This window comes from Macrotis lagotis, chromosome 3 (genome assembly GCF_037893015.1).
Source record: "Macrotis lagotis isolate mMagLag1 chromosome 3, bilby.v1.9.chrom.fasta, whole genome shotgun sequence".
NCBI lineage: Eukaryota > Metazoa > Chordata > Mammalia > Peramelemorphia > Peramelidae > Macrotis > Macrotis lagotis.
In genome coordinates this window covers 269658406-269664723 of record NC_133660.1, presented here as the reverse complement: position 1 = coordinate 269664723, position 6318 = coordinate 269658406, and positions in this window count along the sequence as shown.

Genomic DNA, 6318 nt, shown 5'->3' with positions numbered 1-6318 from the left:
ACAAGTGTCAAAGGTAGTAACTATTACAGCTTAGGAAACACATCAAAAAGAGAAAAGTGACTTGCCCAGGTCACATGGCCATTAAGTGTCTGAGGTGGGATTCAAATTCAGGTCTTCCTGACCTGATGCTCTATCTACTACACCAAGATGCCTGCTAAAAGGCAGGCTAGGGGATGTTTAACATATGTTGGGGATAGTCTTCTCGGAAGAGGTGAGTCTGGAGGAAGTAGGGGTTTCCAAGGAAATGATGACAAGAAATCTCAAATATTTTCTTAGATTATTTCTCATAAACATCCCCATAATACCATACAGGGAAAGGCACTAGTCTGGGGGAAAGCTTCTTTGGGTCTAGATAAGGAAGTACTGTGATCTATGGACTTCCTCATACTGAGATCAGAGACCTGAGTTCCTCTTTTAAATGGACCAGTTTTTCAATGAGAATAATTGTGAGAATTCAAGACTCCTTTAATGTTCTATGAAATTACCCTCCAAATAGGATCTTTATTTCCACAAACACTTTTTAAATGCCTCCAGTGTACAATTCAGTATAACAATAATTCAGATCCTGTGCCCTAGGGGATATGAAAAGTGATATGAACATTGGCTTCTAGGCATCACAGAATTGGAGATCTAGATCGGAACTCAAGGACATCTCCTCCAGTTTATTGACAAAACACATCCCTACCAGTGACTGCACAGCATCTGCATAAATATCTGGGTGAAGAGGGGGTGCCTACCACCCCTCAAAGCAGCTTCAATCACTCTAGGATAGCTCTGTCAGAAAGATGCTCTGCTGCTTTGTTCTTTCTACCCATTGCTCCTACTTTTGCTCATGATATACCAGTTAAATGACTGCTGACATCTCTCCTACTGAAAGGACCACAGTCCTGTGCTGTCAGCAATTAATCTAAAAGAGAAGAAAAATCTCAGGTGCTCACATGGACTTGTGACATCATCACTCCAACAATACAAGTCACATTTCCTACATGCCTGCCCAACCTGTTTGACCCAAATTATCCAGACATTGGAAGACTACTAGTGAAGCAAATGGGCAGTCTGCCTATTATCTCTCACTCTCACTGATCACATGATCACACCCTTCTCTTTTCATTTTCCTGATGCCATCTCTTACTCCTATTGTGAGAAGGAAATCTAAAGAACGAACTGGGGGTGGGAGGAAGTGTATACAAATCAATATAAATCAGAATAAGATTAGTAACCTAGGAGAGGTCATAGACAGTGACCTGAAGGAGGAGGGAGACTTTACTTCCATCTGGAGACATCAGACAAAACTATGTGGAGGAGGTAGAATCTATAAACTATTCAATAGTAATTGTTTATTTCAATTTGTATCTATATGTTCTATATTTATAATTATTTATTTTATTATTTACAAAATTCTTATATTTTATATTTACTTACAAATTATATATAAACATTTATATTTATATATTTCAATTTCAGTTTATTCTTTTATTGCTAATTTTACTATTCGTAAAATGTTAATATTTTCTATTTACTTATACATATTATGTAAACCTTTACATTTATGCAAATGTTTGCATTTATATTTATATATTTTGAGTATGTTTGTTATTTTAATTTATATGTATTGTTTTATTATTCATTAAATATTTACATTTTAATTTCCTTATATATATTGCATAAAATTTTATGTTGTCTATTTTATTGTGTATTCTATTTTTATATTCATTTTATTATTTATGAAATATTTATATTTACTTTTAAATGTTTATATAAAATTAACATTTATATATTTTAATTTATATTTGGTCTAATTTCTTTTTAGTTCTCTCTCTCTCTCTCTCTCTCTTTTTAGGGAGCGATAGCTTACTGACATACAGAAAATCCTGGATCGGTCATCAAGAAGACCAAGTGTAAGTCCTGCCTCAGACATTTACCTAGCTATGTGATGTTAGGCAAGTCACAACCTCTCAGATTTTCAGAATCTCTAAGACTTTATAGATAGGTATCACAGTGGAACACATAGTTCCTCAAAAAGATTAATCCAATAATTCTCCTTTTGAAAAATCCTGGCAGCTAGGTGGCACAGTGGATAGAGCATGGGCCCTGGAGTCAGGAGGACCTGAGTTCAAATCCAGCCTCAGATACACTTAATAATTGTCTAGCTGTGTGACCTTGGGCAAGTCACTTAACCCCCACTGTCTTGAATTTAAAAAAAAAGAAAAAGCCTATCTTTTTCCTTAGCTGAATAAAGGGAAGAGGAGCTTTGTTCTCACTTTTACCAGGCAAAGAAAAGCACTGCCTAAGAAACCAAGCAACTAGCAGCTTCTAAAAACAAGCAGGATCACTGTGACAGAAAGCTCTGCTCTGCTGAGGATGGGTGAAATCTCAGGTAGGATGAGCTGGGCTTTAGGAGTGAGCTCTGTTTCCCTTTCTCTCTTCACTCTGGGGGTATTTCCTTACAAGACCCATGCCAGGCTCAGACCAGATACGGGAAATGAGAAAGAAGATCCTTGAAATATTATACTAGGGAAGCTGGGAAGAGTGGGCTGGCGTAATTACAGTTATCCCTTCCACATCTTGACTTTGGGTTTCAATACATAGAGAGTTGGCATAAGACATTCATTTGGGGGGGGTGTTTGGGGGGAGTTTTGCAGAAGCAAATGCCAGCAGATGACACAGAAAAAGTTTAGAAACTCAGAAATGAATATACATTGAATAATATAGTATGTGTGTATGTGTGTGTGTGTATACATACATATATATAGTATCATATGAACCCAAGCCATAATATAGGATAATATTAACCCAAATTTTACATTAAAGTATTGCCAACACCCAATAAAAGAAAAAAAAGAAAAAAATTCAAACTTCCCTGTATGAAGGGAGGGCCAAATATATTACCTATCTATCTATCTATTTACATTATATATTATAATATCAACCCAATCCATAATATAGGGTAATATTAACCCAAATTTTACAATAAGGTATTGTTAACATCCAATAAAAAAAAAAGAAAATATACAGACTTCTCTATATGAAGGGAAGACTAAAAATATTTTCCAGATTGTAGGGGCGCTGTGTTCCTAACCCCTCTGTGTGGAAGGGATAACGGTAATTCATCATTTGATAGCAGATCTTAGAAGGCATTTCTCTCCATTCCCCTACCACCCCTGAATCTTTACCATTGAACTGCTGGATAGAGACATCAGACTAACATACTGATCTGTAAGTAGCTCTCTAATGGAAGAGTAGCTACAATGTGAGGGGACAAATTGTTTGGTATGTGGGGAAACCCTGTCTTGGGCAGGCAGGCAACCAGACTTTCTGTCCAGCAGACTGGGGATAGGAAAAATGGAGGGGGCAGGAAGACATGCTGCTTGACCAGGTCAAAAGCACAGTGTTCCCTGAGAAAGGAAGAATTGCTAGGTGCCAGGCTTATTACTGTACTAAATAGTTGCTGGGCTTATGTCCAATCTCAAATAGTTATTTACATGTGATTCAATTCAATTCAATGGACAGTCATTAATCCTTCCCTGTTTTTCCTTGGGTAAGACCTGGAGCTAGACAAGATACTTGGTCTCTAGAGATCTCATGTTCAATATGACAGTCACTTCAAGTGGGAGTCCCTTGATAATTTACCTGGTGGCACCCATCCATCTTCTCTGCTCAAATATTTCCCTAAGTTAACCCATTTCATCATTGAACTGTTTTAGTTAAGAGGAAATGGCTTCTTCTCATAAATCATGTAATTAGATCCTCAGGGCCAAGCAGAAGAATTAAAAGAGACAGTCAGGGGTGGCTAGGGGGCACAGTGGATAGAGCATGGGCCCTGGAGTCAGGAGTACCTGAGTTCAAATTCGACCTCAGACACTTAGTTGTGTGGCCTTGGGCAAGCCACTTAACCCCATTGCCTTGCAAAAACTTAAAAGAGACAGTCATAGATGATGATCAACCTTAATGAACTTGCTCATCCCATCAGTGCAACAAATCAGGCCCAATTTGGGGGTATCTGATGGAGAATATGATTTCTCTCTCATCACATTTAACTTAGATCAATGTATACCATGGAAAAAATATAAAGACTAACAGACTGCCTTGGGGGGGGGGGGAGTGAGATTAAGGAGAAAATTATAAAATTCAAAATTAATTAATTAAATTTAAAAAAGAGAGACAGCCTCTCTACCTAGCTTCTCCAAGTTCAAGTCTTTCTTCCCCTCCCCCACCCCAGATCCTTTGACATGGTTTCCTATCTGCCTCTCCCCTCACTTCCATCATTTTTTTTAAGGTTTTTTTTAAAGGAACTCAGCTCCTCCTAGAAGTTCAATGATTAAGGACAATTCTTTTTTTTTTTAGGTTTTTGCAAGGCGAATGGGGTTAAGTGGCTTGCCCAAGGCCACACAGCTAGGTCATTATTAAGTGTCTGAGGTCGGATTTGAACCCAGGTACTCCTGACTCTAAGGCCGGTGCTTTACCCACTGCACCACCTAGCCACCCCTATTTCCATCTTTTTTCTCCTTCTCTAGGCAAGAGGAGTTTGCCTGCAGTACCTCAGTTTGATCTTATATCCAGAACTGAACATAATAAACAGCTATAGGTTGAACACGGTTGACACAGTATCACTATCGACTTTTTTGGACTGAGTAATTGGATTGCATTAACGCAGTCTAATGAGGATCTGAGAGCGGCGAAGTGGTGCCACAGTGCTTCAAACTCCTCTGCCTGAGTTCAGATCTGGTCTCAGACACTGCGTGACCCCGGGCAAATCACGTCACCCTGTTTGCCTCAGTTTCCTCATCTGTAAAAGTCAGCTGGAGAAGGAAATGGCAGATCGCTCCAGTATCTTCACCAAGAAAAGCTCCACTAGGGTTAGGGAGAATCGGACATGGCAGAAACAAGTGAACGATTAGGATGTGGATCTGTCAGACAAAGACAGGCCGATAAGAACCCAGTCTGGAAGTCAAATATTTCTTGGATGTGCTTGGGTGAGCTTCACTGATAAAGGGAACTTCCACACTTAGAGTTCCCTATAGCCATGAGCTTCCATTTTCAGGGCAGATACTCCCCTGCCTCTACCTCCCAGACTTTTTGTTCTTAACATGGAGTGCTGCAAAGCTGGCGTCTGTCCCTTTATATGTATAATCCTTCCCAAACGTTCCAAACAAGCTTTAGTGAGGAAGGGGGCGGGGGGAAGAGACCCAGAACCCTAGCTCAGATCTTGCCATGGAAAATGTGTCCCCAACTCTGGAAGGACTTAAACACACCAACCCCTCCCCCCTCCAGGTGAAATTCAGTCAAAACAGGTGCGAAGGAACACAAAAGCCCAGAAGGGGGTGTGGCAAGGGGTGGAGGGGTCCCTCCTCGGCTTTGCTGCGCTTAATGAGGGGAAGATGGAGTGACAGTGTCTCTAGATGAACTTGTGCCTTCCCCTCCTGCCTTACACACACCCACACAGATTATGTGGAGTCACCCAAAGCATCCTCCTACTCGCAGCTATGGTCGCTGGGACTCCTGCCAACTCACAGCAGTCTTCCTTACAAAGGAGCGCCTGGGGGGTCCGGGGAGACGGGAGGCTTTAGGAACTCATCGGAGCCAAGTCTGTTGATGGCCTCCTGCTCTTAGCATTGTGGCAAGCGTGCAGTAGCACAATAATAAATGTTTTGTTGACTTTCTTCAGCCTATACCTTTCCAGCATGTGCACTTTTGAGTTTTGTCTGCAATGGATTGGAGTCTGTGTGTATGTGTGCTTCTGTGTGTGTGTGTGCTTCTGTGTGTGCACGTGTGTTTGTGTGTGCTTCTCTGTGTGTGTTTGTGTGTGTGTTTGTGTGTGTGTGTTTGTGTGTGTGTGTTTCATTAAGCACAGGGGAACTGGAGGGGGGAGGGGGAGTGGATCCTAGAAGTGAAGGTGGCAGGTGAAGGAACGGATTGGAAGCACGTCTTGGACTGCTTTCTATAGATGTTTCTCAGTTCTAGTCCCTGGGCAGGGCTCGGTGGAGGCGCCGAGTTCGGGGCTGGGGGGAGGTTCCGGGCTGTCCAATATAGACGGCCTCAAAACTCTCCAAATGCAGCCTCCCGTTGTGGCACACTTTGGCGTATATCCCCCGTATCTGAAAGTACAGAAAGCCTGGATGCTCTCTTTCTCTTTCTAGGTTTTCCCCAGGTGCCTCCTTTCTAGTCTGGCTAAAATATAGTGAGTCGCCCAGGAAGGTGGGAAGCTCCCGAAGGCAGCCTTAGAGGGCTTTAAGGAAAGTCGGCGACCTGGACACATATAGGAGAGGCGAGGCGAAGGGAGAAAAGGGCTCCCCTCTTGCTCCCGGGGCTCGCATCCGC